Raw genomic sequence first — 14,984 nt, forward strand, 5'->3', positions numbered from 1 at the left:
ATGAACGGTGCAGAGCACTATATGGCACAGATATGGGGAAATATAAACGTGCAGAGCACTATATGGCACAGCTATGGGACAATAATGAACGGTGCAGAGCACTATATGGCACAGCTATGGGGCAATAATGAACGGTGCAGAGCACTATATGGCACAGCTATGGGGCAATAATGAACGGTGCAGAGCACTATATGGCAGCTATGGGGAGATATGAACGGTGCAGAGCACTATATGGCACAGATATGGGGAAATATGAACCGTGCAGAGCACTATATGGCACAGTTATGGGACAATAATGAACGGTGCAAGCACTATATGGCACAGCTATGGGGCAATAATGAACGGTGCAGAGCACTATATGGCACAGCTATGGGACAATAATGAACGGTGCAGAGCACTATATAGCACAGCTATGGGACAATAATGAACGGTGCAGAGCACTATATGGCAGAGCTATGGGACAAAAATGAACAGCGCAGAGCACTATATGGCACAGCTATGGGGCAATAATGAACGGTGCAGAGCACTATATGGCACAGCTATAGGGAGATATGAACGGTGCAGAGCACTATATGGCACAGCTATGGGACAATAATGAACGGTGCAGAGCACTATATGGCAGCTATGGGGCAATACTGAATGGCGCAGAGCACTATATGGCACAGATATGGGGAAATATGAACGGTGCAGAGCACTATATGGCACAGCTATTGGACAATAATGAACGGTGCAGAGCACTATATGGCAGCTATGGGGCAATAATGAACGGCGCAGAGCACTATATGGCACAGCTATGGGGCAATAATGAACGGTGCAGAGCACTATATGGCACAGCTATAGGGAGATATGAACGGTGCAGAGCACTATATGGCACAGCTATGGGACAATAATGAACGGTGCAGAGCACTATATGGCAGCTATGGGGCAATACTGAATGGCGCAGAGCACTATATGGCACAGATATGGGGAAATATGAACGGTGCAGAGCACTATATGGCACAGCTATTGGACAATAATGAACGGTGCAGAGCACTATATGGCAGCTATGGGGCAATAATGAACGGTGCAGAGCACTATATGGCGCAGCTATGGGGAAATAATGAATGGTGCAGAGCACTATATTGCACAGCTATGGGGAAATAATGAACGGTGCAGAGCACTATATTGCACAGCTATGGGGAAATAATGATCTATTTTTATTTTTCAAATTCACCGGTAAATGCTACATTTCCACCCTAGGCTTATACTCGAGTCAATACGTTTTCCCAGTTTTTTGTGGCAAAATTAGGGGGGTCGGCTTATACTCGGGTCGGCTTATACTCGAGTATATACGGTACTTATATTGGGATTTCTGATTTTCTGGCACCTCAAGTGCTCTGCCAATGTGACAAGGCACCCTAAAACCATTCCAGCAAAATCTGAACTCTAAAAGTAGTTTTTGACCAAATATGGGGAATTGGCTCACTCAGGAAAAATTTTACCACAGATTTTAGGGTTCATTTTCTCCTGTTACCCTTGTGAAAATAAAAACAATTGTGGCTAAAAGAAAATGTTTCTTGGAAAAATGTGATTTTTTTTTAATTTTCATGGCTCTATGTTATACATGTCTGTGAAGCACTTTGGGGTTTAAGGTGCTCACCACACAACTAGATAAATTCCTTGAGAGGTCTAGTTTGCGAAATGTGGTCACTTGTGGGGCTTTTCCACTGTTTAGGCACATCAGGGGCTCTCCAAATGTGACATAGCGTCTGCTCTTGATTCCAGCCATTTTTGTATTTAACTCTAGAATGCATACCCATAGAAATCTACACATTCATGCACCTGGGGCCTTTTAGGCCTGTTCACAATTATCATGGAATAACTCAAATAAAAATACTTTTCAAAGTTTATTGCAAAGTAAGGATGCATTCCCACTAGCGCAGGGATCCGCCAGGACGGGATTCCGTAATGGATCTGACCTCCTGGTGACCTCAGCTAAGGCTGGCGGACGCATACCTGGGGCCTCGCAGGCCTGCCAGGTTACTTGTTTTCTATTTTCTGTAAAATTACTTTAGTTAGAATTTTGAAACTCTAGGTATTCCTCAGGTATATAGTTGTTAGTAATTTCCAGTTGTTGATATATTTTTATGTTATAGGCATTTTGGTATAACAACCTTTTTTGGGACTACCCCATATTCACGCACCTGGGGCCTTTTAGGCCTGTGTGCAAATAACACGGAATAACTCAAATAAAAATACTTTTCAAAATTTATTTTACAATTGCAAGGTAAGGATGCATTCCAACTAGCGCTGGGGTCTGCCAGGAGGGGATCCGTAATGGATCTGACCTCCTGGTGACCCCAGCTAAGGCTGGCGAAATCCCGCCATTCCAGCAGCCTTAGCTGGAGTTACCAGGAGGTCAGATCCATTATGGATCCCCTTCTGGCGAACCCCAGTGCTACTGGGAACACAGCCTAAGATGTGTATATTTCAAAACATAATTATGTGCATAAAACAACAAAAAAGTAAGTAAACGGGCACGCCAAGTATAGGCATTCTATATGCAGTTTTGTTATGAAAACATTTTTTGGTTGTAGCAAACTTGGTGCAGGAATATTTATTTGTAACTTTACATATTCCCCCGAAAATTCTTGCATATTTTTTTTTCGGCTGAATGTTCCTTGCATACATTTTGTCAGCAAGTAGAACAGAAACGCTCCGATTTTCTTTCCTTCTTTGCTGGACAAATATAGCAGCGCTTTCTTTTTTTTCTCTTTGCTCTGGATGTTCCAGAAAGCGTATTCCACATCGGATCATTGCCTCCGTAATTTGCCTTGATAAGCATATCATGCTCCTTCTCTCCATCATAGTAGGCATCAAAAGTTCATAACAAAGTTCTGTCAAAAATAGACGTCTCTTGTCTTTCCTGTTGGCATGGAATTCAGGATTAGTTTGACAATAAACAATGTAGCTATTGAGGGCTGACACATCAAGGATATTGGAAAAAAGGGCAACAGGCCAACATTTAGTCTGCCTTTTGCACGAATACTCTCCAATCATTTTGTCCATCTTGTCGACACCTCTTTTTGTCTTATTATAATGCAGTATGATTTCAGGTTTTTTTTTCCTGTCATTGGTGTCAATACTTCCATCATGATGCATTGTACTCAGTAATATCACAGATTTTTCTTTCTTGGCTTTAGAAGACACCATTGTTGCTTGATTGCAGAAACCGAACACACTCTCGTAGATTGTTCGCTGTGCATTGTGCTTCATGATTGGAGGAATTTTGCGGCGGTTTGGCCTCATAGTACCAACAAGTGTAAGTTGCTTTTGAAGCAAAAAGTTGGCCATTTCAAAATTGGTAAAGTAATTATCCATTGTAATATTTTTTCCTGAATTGAAAATTGGTAGAACAAGTGTTTTTAGAGTGTTTAGAGAGTTTTTAGCAAGTGTTTTAGAGTCATAAAAGTTCTTCCCCAGCAACAATCTAGACAAAAAGACTGAGTATCACATGTAAACCTAGCACAGGCCTAAAAGGCCCCAGGTGCGTGAATATGGGGTAGTCCCAAAAAAATGTTGTATTACCGAAATGTCTGTAACATAAAAATATATGAATAACTGGAAATTACTAACAACTATATACCTGAGGATTACCTAGACTTTCAATATACTAACTAAAGTACTTTTACAGAAATTAGAAAACAAGTAACCTGGCAGGCCTGTGAGGCCCCAGGTATGTGTTCTAGGGTTAAAAAGTCAAAAGGTGCTCCCTCCTTTCTGAGCCGTGCCATAAGCCCAAACAGTAGCTTTCTCCTACATATTGGATCTTGGCATGCTCAGGAGAAATTGCCCAACATTTTGGGCTAAGGTAATATTTTTGTGAAAAAAAAAGTAAAATGTTAATTTTCTCCTTCCAAGTTGCAATAATTCCTGTGAAGCACTGAAAGGGTTAATAAACTTCTTAAACGTCAATTTTTTTCTCTCGCTATGCTGTTTAGCGATCAGGATAATCCATTTTTTTTATTGATAGATCGAGCGATTTTGAATGCGGCGATACCAAATATGTGTAGGTTTGATTTTTTTTATTGTTTTATTTTGAATGGGGCGAAAGGAGGGTGATTTAAACTTATATATTTTTTATTTTTTTCATATTTAAACTTTTTTTTCTACTTTTGCCATGCTTCAATAGCCTCCATGAGAGGCTAGAAGCTGGCACAACTCGATCGGCTCAGCTACATGGGAGTGATCATCAGATCGCTCCTATGTAGCTGAATTCCTGCATTGCTATGAGCGCCGACCACAGGGTGGCGCTCATAGCAATCCGGCATCAGCAACCATTGAGGTCTCAAGGACCTCTATGATTACTACGCAGACGCATCGCTGACCCCCAATTATGTGACGGGTCGGCGATGCCCTCATTTCTGGCCCGATGGCCGGAAGCGCCGGTTAAATGCCGCTGTCAGCATTTGACAGCGGCATTTAACTAGTTAATAGCAGTGGGTGAATCGCGATTTCATCCGCCGTTATTGCGGGCACATGTCAGCTGTTCAAAACAGCTGACATGTCCCGGCTTTGAGGTGGGCTCAGCGCCGGAGCCCACATCAAAGCAGGGGATCTGACCTCTGCTGTAATAGTATGGCAGAGGTCGTGAAGGGGTTAAGAGCATAAGAATTAAATACTTGAAAATTGTTACATTTTCAAACTTTTAGCCAAATTTCCAAAATTTTCACAAATAAACACAAGTCATATTGAACAAATTTTACCAATATTGTGAAGTATGATATGTCATGAAAATCAATTTCAGAATCACTGGGATCCATAGAAGTGTCCCAGAGCTATTACCTCATAAAATGACACTGGTCAGATTTAGAAAATGAGGTCCTGTCATTCCCCTACAAAATGGCTCAGTCCTTCAGGAGTTAAGGCTGATTGGAGGAGTTACTAGCCAAATATGGAGATAGTCACCACCTCCCATAGTATACTACAAAACACCAAAAAACTGAGCAGCACCTCTTATATAAAATATATATATTTTTTAAGTGATTTAAGTGATTTTATTGTACAAAGTTTTATTAAATAAAACATTACATATTATACACAAGGAAAACCATGTTTTTGGTTGTCATCAATTCAAAAAATGTAATAAAAAGTTATCAACAAGTCATATGTACCCAAAATGGAATCAACAAAAACTTTTCTCAGAATATTGTGACACTTTATTTTCAGAATGTGTATTGAATAAAAACACTAAAACATAAAATAAATATTTCATTTTTGCCTCAATGTAACTTTTAAGACCCACAAAATAAAGGTAGGGGTATTTATGCTTGTTAAGGGATGGGATTTGAAGGATCACGTAGAATCCGCCGCTCCCACCAATCGTCAAAGATCACAACCAGGAGGTCATAACTTAACCACAAATGCTGTTATCTTTTTGCCACAAACAGCTCTGCTGACCCCTATTGTCCAGACATTTATGTAATTGACCAACAATTAACAGAGGAGGCCGCAGCGGTTATTGGGAAACTAACAGTGAGGGTAAGATATATACACATCCGATTCCAATGGCACAGTCACTGCTAGCTTCATGATAACCCAAGAACAACTAACTGCTACTATCAGTTGATTTATACAGGCTGACGGGATGCCTGGTTCTGGTACTGTATGGCTTCGGGGTGCGGTTTACAGAACAAAAGGAACAAAAATATAAAATTCAATATTTATTCCAGAACAATATCTTCACTCCTGACAATCTCAGAAATTCCAGAGTGCCGCCACATGTTTTATTGGTATTTTACCTTTCCATAGATGCTAAGCATGACATGACTGGTGTCAGTTATCTGGCCACTATTGATTTGGGGCTTATAGGCAGGTGTCACAGTTATTAGAAAATATGCATATTCTTACCTGATTACTTTCAAAGTTGAAGATGTATGTCCCATCACTATACATGCCCAAAATTCATAACTTTCTGTCTTAGACACCAAGTCTGGGGGGAAGCTTCATAGCAGCTTCATCCTGGTGAGACAATAGTTCATACTGGAAGAACAATAGGTATCGTGCTTTAAATTTCCTACTTTCCTATGTTCATTGTGCAATTCTATGCCAAAAGAGGTTTAGGATGTCAGCTCTTGTTTCTATTGAAAAGAGAGAGGAGGAGGGAGGGTCCATCTTAATATCTACTATGAAAAATGCTGCACAGTGAAAGCCACAAAATTTTGAAAGTCACTGTCAGAATTGCTGTTTTTTTTTTCAATTTCACCCAGAAAGAGTTTTCAGTTATTAATCAATATGTCATACATCCGCCAGATTTATGTAATTGAGAAATACAACTTGTCCTACAGAAGTTCTCTAATAGTTTGTGCACACAATGTCATTTTCAGGCAAGTCAGCTCCATATCCCACCGGAAAAAGTTCCAAAAAAGCACTTAAAATGATGAACATATGAATTGTTAAAAACTGCTTGCTGTGCATATGTTCATTCTATGGAGCTCCTTTTAATTCCTTCACATTTAAAAAGATTTGAAACAGTTAAGTCATTCTTCAGGTTACTTCCACTTGCAAGTTGCTCACTCATTTAAACAATACAAGTAAAGAAGAAATGCTATTGGCAAACTATTGAAAACACTATAACAGATACTTAAAGGAAAACAAATCAGCTGTTTCCTGAAGTGTAGTTTGCTTGAAAAACTCAGGGGGAATGAACACGTCTAAAATACATTGTGTGCACATACCTTAAGGCTATATCAACATAAAAATGTAAAATGCCACAAAAATATACAAAAGCAACAAAGTAGCCTGGTTCTAAGGGGTTAAAGAGAATAAAATAATAGAATACATAAAGTAGGAGCAGAAATGATTATTCTAATGTTGGATCACATTCTGGGCTTCTTGCTATAGTTTTCTTAAAATTACTGTTTGACTGCTAGAGTTATGCTGGTCCCCCTCATGAGCTCTATCTATAATCCCCCCTGACCCCCACCCACCCCCCCACTGATTGGCAGCTTTCATCCTTTGCACAGTATAGGCAGAATGCAACCATTGACACGGGCAGGGATAGAGAAAGGACTCATCAATGAGAAGACCATCAGTGCTTTAGATAAAACAGTGACTTTATTACACTACAGCAAGAAACACCACAGGTGACAAAGTTCAGGAATCAATGTCTCCCTATTTTATGCTACCTTGAGTTTAAGAAGAATAAACTTAGGGACAAATTCTCTTTTAGCTGGTTAGATGAAAAATGTCAGTGAATATAATAATAATAATAATAATTTTTATTTATATAGCGCCAACATATTCCACAGCGCTTTACAAATTATAGAGGGGACTTGTACAGACAATAGAAATTACAGCATAACAGAAATACAGTTCAAAACAGATACCAGGAGGAATGAGGGCCCTGCTCGCAAGCTTACAAACTATGAGGAAAAGGGGAGACACGAGAGGTGGATGGTAACAATTGCTTTAGTTATTCGGACCGGCCATAGTGTAAGGCTCGGGTGTTCATGTAAAGCTGCATGAATATGAATTAATGAGCCTAGAAGTTATACTGTAAAGTATCTGTTTATTGTTGAGAAAAATAATATGCATTTAAAGAATAATTTAGATATTTTGTGATATTCTCCAAGGCCATTTAATGACCTAGTGCAGCAATTGCCCTTATACAGAGTAATCATTTTTCAATAAAAATAGTATTTTAGGTATATTTAAAATTGTATAAAAACTTCAACAATGTTTTTTCTACACCTTTTTTGTAAACAAAAAACAAGAAAACTACCTTAAAATAAAAAAATGACTGCTCATTATAATATAAATGGATCTATGTGACTTAAAACATTCCATAAATGTAACATTACTTAATACAAGGTTAAATTGTAAACCCAGGCTTGTTATGACACAGCATGCCAAATTAACTACCATATGGCTTCTATTAGAACTACTGTACTTGATGCAGCTTGAATCTGCATTGCCTCCCTTGCCTTAGGCGATGGATTTTTTATGGCAAATCTTTTGAACTGGTGGGTTTAACAGGACAATTTAAGTATGTGCCATAGAACCTGTGTTTTAAAATAATTACATCGGTCAAGAAAGACATAAAAAAAGAATTTTGAGTGTCATATAAGTTTTATCCAGAAATACTGTTTGTTTTGATGATTGAACAAAATGCTGCTTTCAAGCTTTTCCAACATATCATGCTTCAAACAGAAAGATACCAAATGTACATTTTTGGTAAAGAATCAACAAGTGGAATTCAATTGTGAAGTTGAACAAAATGTATTGGTTATTTTAAATTCTTGAAGAAAACCTGTTGGAGTCTGCAAAAGACCTGAGACTGGGACGGAGATTTGTCTTTCAACAAGACAATGATCCCAAACATACAGCAAAATCTACAATGGAATGGTTCACAAATAAATGTATCCAGGTGTTAGAATGGCCAAGTCAAAGTCCAGACCTCAATCCAATCGAGAATCTGTGGAAAGGGCTAAAAACTGCTGTTCACAAACGATCTCCATCAAACTTCACTGACCTCGAGCTGTTTGCCAAGGAAGAATGGGCAAGAATTTCAGTCTCTCGATGTACAAAACTGAGAGAGACAGACCCCAAGCAACTTGCAGCTGTAATCGCAGCAAAAGGTGGCGCAACAAAGTATTGAGCTAAAGGGGCCGAATAATATTGCACGCCCCACTTTTCCGTTTTTGAATTTCCACAAAAATTTAAAATAACCAATAAATTTCGTTCAACTTCACAATTGTGTTCCACTTGTTGTTGATTCTTCGCCAAAAATTTACATTTGGTATCTTTATGTTTGAAGCATGATATGTGGGAAAAGGTTGAAAAGTTCCAGGGGGCCGAATACATTCGCAAGGCACTGTATATGTATGTTTTTCCTAATCACACAATCATTTAATATTTTCTTCATAAAATCTACAGAAAAGGGAGCAAATATCCAATCTAAATGAATTAACACTTTTATTGATTCCAGACAATAAACAAACATAATAAAATATAATAGAATATCTTTCTGGATATAATGCCCTTAGAGTGCTATGATGCAGCATACAAAAATATACACCATAAAAAAAAAATTAAATTGCAAAGAAATACAACAGAATTCTAGTTATAGACATGAGCCAAATAAAAAAGGGGGGACCGTAATAGTTCTGGTACAAAAGTGCAAATACAAAGTAGTTATATAGTAAATTTAGAGAGCTGAATGGTCATATATTTATAAAGACCTGCGCTTAATTTTGCTTTTCATGCCATAAAAAATTCATGATACTAAGTGATCAATACATGAGGTATGGTAATAAAGTGCATAAAGGCATTATTAGCTAATTACATTCAAAAGCTGGCCACAGAAATAGAAATAAAGTGCTGTGCCTTAAATTGCTTATCATAGCATAGTAAATTGATGAGACCGAGTATTAAAAGAGGTATGACAATAAAGTGCATAGAAGTAGAAATCAACTACCGTATTTTCTGGCGTATAAGACGACTGGGCGTATAAGACGACCCCCAACTTTTCCAGTTAAAATATAAAATCTTCTCAAAAGTCGGGGGTTGTCTTATATGCCGGGTGTCGTCTTATAGGGTGGGTGCGGAGCAATCTGTGGTCGAAGTATATAGTGGGGGGGAGTGGTCCCGATGACGAGGTGAGGGAGCACCTCACCAGGAAGGTGTAAGTGAAGCAAACTGTCAGCGTCTGGGATGCCATGGTTATGCAAATAAAAGAGAGAGCAGTGCTGTGCCTAGAAAAACACTCCTCTTTCACTAATCTGGCTCACCCTTGTATCCTGTTATCTCCTTCTCTGCCTCTGCTTCACTTACACCTTCCCGGTGAGGTGCCCCCTCTCCTTGTCATTGGGGTCGCTCCCCCCACAATATGCGGCGACCACAGATTACTCCGCACCTGCCCTATAAGATGACACCTGGCGTATAAGACGATACCCGACTTTTGAGAAGATTTTCAAGGGTTAAAAAGTAGTCTTATACGCCAGAAAATACAGTAATTATATTCCAGAGCTATACATGTAAATGACTAATATGAACTGCTATACCCAGCAATGTGGTACTGCCATGAGAACCAGGTTTGTGCCCAGTTATGCAAATTTTTACCTGAGAAGTTGGGAAAAAAGAGCCATCTACCCGGGTACCATGCTGCACCAGAGCCTCGCCTTCTGGCAACTATTAAAGACAACATTTTATATATATGGTCGGGCGGCCAGTACTCGCTTTTAGAATTTTTAACTGAATTTAATAAAAATGAATCTTATTTGAATTTTACCTCCACAATCAGTACAAAAGAAATTAATTTTCTAGATTTTAACATACATGTGGAAGATGGACATATCTGAACCTACACATATACTAATCCCACCAATACAAACAGCTACATCTCTACTATCTATCTAGCTGGCTTCTCAATCTTCCAAAAAAGCAGTGCATAAGACTGTACCGAAACTGTAGCAAAATGCATGATTTTGATATGGAAACACATGCTTTAACTACAAAATTTACTACTGAAGGCTTTCATGGCCAATTTTTACAGGAAGTACAAGCTGATATTAAAAAAAAACCCACGTGCAGGCTTACTCCAAGATTCACAAACAGAAAAAATTATTAATACAGACATTACCGATCTGCCCATTATTACCCAGTTCAATGCAAACATTCTGAGAAAAATCTTTAGTAAATACTAGGACATTTTGAGAATGATAATACTGTTGGGGAAAAACTACCTAAGCATCCTCGTTTTGTCTTAAGAAGGGCCCGCAATCTTGGGAATCTAATTGCCCGTTTAGTCCGAGACCCAAGGGCTGAGAGGGAAGCAATCCTCTTTCCCCCACTTCCTGAGTGCTTTTTTCCCATGTAAAAAATGCAGAGTATGTCAAGTACTGCATACTAAAAAACAATCAATATTTATTAAGGGGAATACTTAATATAACATTCCAGATCACATAACTTATACTACCAAAGGTGTGATTAACTGCATGAAATGCCCCTGCAATAAACATACATAGGATGAAAAAAACACTCTATGAACAAACGGATTAGTGAACACCTGTGCAATTTAAGAAATACATTTTGTGGCCATCCCCTATCTAAACATTAAAGAATTGTGGGGTATACAGAAAGTCTCTAGACACTGGCGAAGTGGGGAATTTATGAATCAAATATTTCATCCAGAAAGCTGATGGATATTTGAACTGGACACGCTAAAACAAAAGGCTTGAGTACGAAAGTGGAGCTATTTGCCTGTCAATGATATCAATAATTGATATATAACCACCAGCTTGGATATATAAACACCTACTTGCAATCTATGGACCATTCCTGAGGAAGGAAACCATTGCTTTCTGAAACATGTAAGATGAAGTTTGGTCCATTTAGCCATTCATACCTGCATTGGCAGCATGACATCACAACCTCTCTGCTTTGCCTTTAGCATCTATCAGAAGTTTCCTTCAACAACTTGAATAGAGCACATGCCAACGGCCGGGGCACCACTCAACTACTTTTTACCTCTCAGCTCCCAGACTTTCCATGGTTTGAGGACTTGAACTGATATATTGAGGTATATCACTGAAGCACCTACCTCCTTCAGCGTCTTTCTGCACGCAGGCCCGCTACTGTTTTAATCTGACTGAAATTATGAGGTATATATCTATTTGATATTACTTTATGTATGCACAATGTATCCCGATACTGATGCCATTTATTAAACCTTATTCATGGGTTTGTAGCAAACAAGTTGTGCCAGATTTATCTAATTTCCATCTTTGATAAAATCAATGACTGGGTGGATCAGGGAAATGCGGTAGATATAGTATATCTCAACTTCAACAAAGCATTTGATAAAGCATCTCATACTATCCTTATTAAAAAAAATGACAAAGTATGGGATTAGGTGGGGTTAGATGGATTCATAACAGGCTCAGTGATCGTACTGAAAGAGTCGTGATAAATTGTTGCACATCCAATTGGAAGAGTGTTTCAAGTGGAGTACCACAAGGTTCTTTCCTGGCCCCAGTGTTGTTCAACATTTTTATAAATGATCTAGATAAGGGAACTGAAGGTAAACTAATCAAGTTTGCAGATGATGCCAAGCTAGAAGCGATAGCTAACACTAGAGAAGACAAGGAAAGGGTTAAGAAGGATCTAGATAAGCTTGAACAATGGGCATGGACTAATAGGATGGTATTCAACAAGTAGAAATGCAAGATTCTACATCTGGGCAAGAAAAACAAAAATTACATTTACAGATTGGGTGGAATAGAACAAAGCAACATTACGTGTGAAAAAGACTTGGGTAAACTAATAGATCACAGACTTCACATAAGCAAACAGTGTGATGCTGCAGCAACAAAAAGACAAACAGTTCTAGGATGTATTAAGAGAAACAGAGTCTAGAACATGTGAAGTAATTACCCCACTCTTCTCCACATTGGTCAGACCTCATCTGGAGTATTGTGTCCAGTTCAGGGCATCACATTTTAAAAATATCATTGAAAAACTGGAGCAAGTTCAAAGAGCTACCAGGATGGTAAGTGAACTGCAAAGTATGTCCTATGAGGAAAAGTTAAAGAATCTGGGAATGTTTAGCTTCCAAAAATAAAGGCTAAGAGGAGACTTAATAGCTGTCTACAAATAAATAAAGTGCTGTCACAGTGCAGAGGGATCATCCTTATTCTCCTTTGCACATGGAAAAAAGAGAAGCAATGGAATGAAACTGAGCGAAGATACAGATTAGATAATAGAAAAAACTTTTTAACAGTGAAGGTGATCAATGAGTGGATCAAGCTGCCACGAAAGGCAGGGAACTCTCCTTCAATGGAAGTCTTCAGACACAGGCTGGATAGACATCTGTCTGAGATGGTTTAGTGAATCAAGCACTGCATTGAGCTGGGGTTTGACCTTCGAGGTCTGTTCTAACTCTAACATTCTATGATTCTATACTGCTACTAAATATGTATCTTACATAGTCAGCTACTGTGTACACTTCTTGCTGCTAATACCTTATGCTGATAATACCTTATGCTTCTAAATACTGTGCCACTTTACATGTTCAGCTGCTATGTATACCTCTAAATGCTAATTACTGTGCACCTTATATCTGTACATCTATATTTAGGTTTAGTCGCCATGCACACTTTTAGCTGCTAATTCCTGCCCATTTATATGTGTGCACCTAAAATTACATTCACATTACACTGATAATATTGCATACCATATTGGTCCGTTTCATAGTCGGTTTTTTGCACTAGCAAGTGCAAAATATACACATATTCTATATCCCAGACCTGTTTTGCCACAAAGAAAAGAAATAAAGTGCAGTGCATACACTTGCTTATCATGCCAGTCTATGTTCATAGGAACAAGTGGTAGTAAAGGCACATACAAAGTATATACAAAAATACCAGGCATACTCAAACAAATGTATAAGAAGATATATAAAATCTGAATGGCAGAAGCACTAGACCCCATCACACATTTTGCATTTAGCTTCTTCCTGGGGGTTTAGTAAGTGATAGGGTGGAATTAGGGTCCTTTTTACAGTAGGACTTGCCATTGATATTAGCATTATGAAAGCAGTGCTCACATTGTCCTAACTGGCAGTGGATTTTCAAACATGGGAGAAGGAAGTGAAGGAAGTGAAGGGAAAAATAAATATTAAAGCAACTTCCAGGATTTTAAAAATGGTACTGTTTATAGATGGCAATCGAGCCAATGCAGAGAGCATTCTATTGTGAGATCCTCTTCAACATCTTATATTTCATATAGAGATGAACTATTTGATTTGCATAATGGAAACCGTTTCTATATTCTGAGAAAGTAATGTAAGATGGACAAACAATTCCAAAATAACAAGAAGGAGAAGAGAACCCCTATTTCTTCATCAGGATCATCTAGACTTCAGGTAATTAGTTTATCTGGAATTGAACTGACTGAAGTGCATAAAGATGTCTTGGGCCTGGATCTTACCATTTTCCCTGATTCCTCCTTTGATTTCTTCAGAGCCATCAAGGACCTTCATTTATTTGTGCATATTAATTTTAAAGCTGTTACATGAAAAACCACATGCTTGTGAAGAATGGATAGAGGAAGAGTGTCAAGCTATTGAGATTCTGGAGGAACTCAGTGAGAAGTCAGAGCATCTATCTAGTGAAGGTTTTCCCCTCTCAATCTATATCCAAATGTAGAACTTTGTGTTAAATTAGTCACTGACAAATTAAAAAAATCTCAGGGAATATTGTGGCGCCCCAGGGTCCTGGTCGTCACACTGGCATTGCTTTCCTCACGGGGAGAGTGATTTATGGTTGGAAGCAATGAAGGATAACTTATATCAGGTAATCACCATACACACAACATGTTCACACTCCAGGCCACAAGGGGGAGCTCTTGATCCTATTTCTAGGTGATTCCCCTGCATATGCAGATATATTGTGGTTTGGAGGGAAGTTAGTCAGATTCTGTTAGAGGACAGAGGAGGGAGCAGTCAGACATAAAGTGTCGGAAGGACTGAAGGAGTCATGTAGCCAGGGTCGCTACAGCTCCTAAAGAAAGAGAATTAAGACAGAAAGGGCAGCTTGTGGAAAGTGTGCAGGAGAGCAAAGCACAGGAGAGTGACATCAGGGGAGACCAGCTGCAAACAATCTGCCTCTCTTTGAAGCGCAGATCACCAGTAGCTGGAACACCAAGGTTGTAAGGGACTCTAGGACTTACAGCAGAGACCGGCAGGACAGCTGAATTGCATGTTACCTGTCCACCACACACACCTGAAGACACAGTAACACATAGAGCCCAGTGCATGATAGAGTCCCTGTAAAAAGGCTTGAGTTACCTGTCATACAAGTATTGTCCTATCCTATATGGGGGACAGAGAGAACTGTGAGGACCTTATCAGAAGCCATAGGCAGTAAGGGACTACAACACCACCGCACTAGAGGAAGGCTTTCATCTCCACCTGGTAAAGGGAAACTCTGGATTCACTTCCAAGC

Source organism: Ranitomeya imitator, chromosome 5 (assembly GCF_032444005.1).
Source record: "Ranitomeya imitator isolate aRanImi1 chromosome 5, aRanImi1.pri, whole genome shotgun sequence".
Lineage (NCBI taxonomy): Eukaryota > Metazoa > Chordata > Amphibia > Anura > Dendrobatidae > Ranitomeya > Ranitomeya imitator.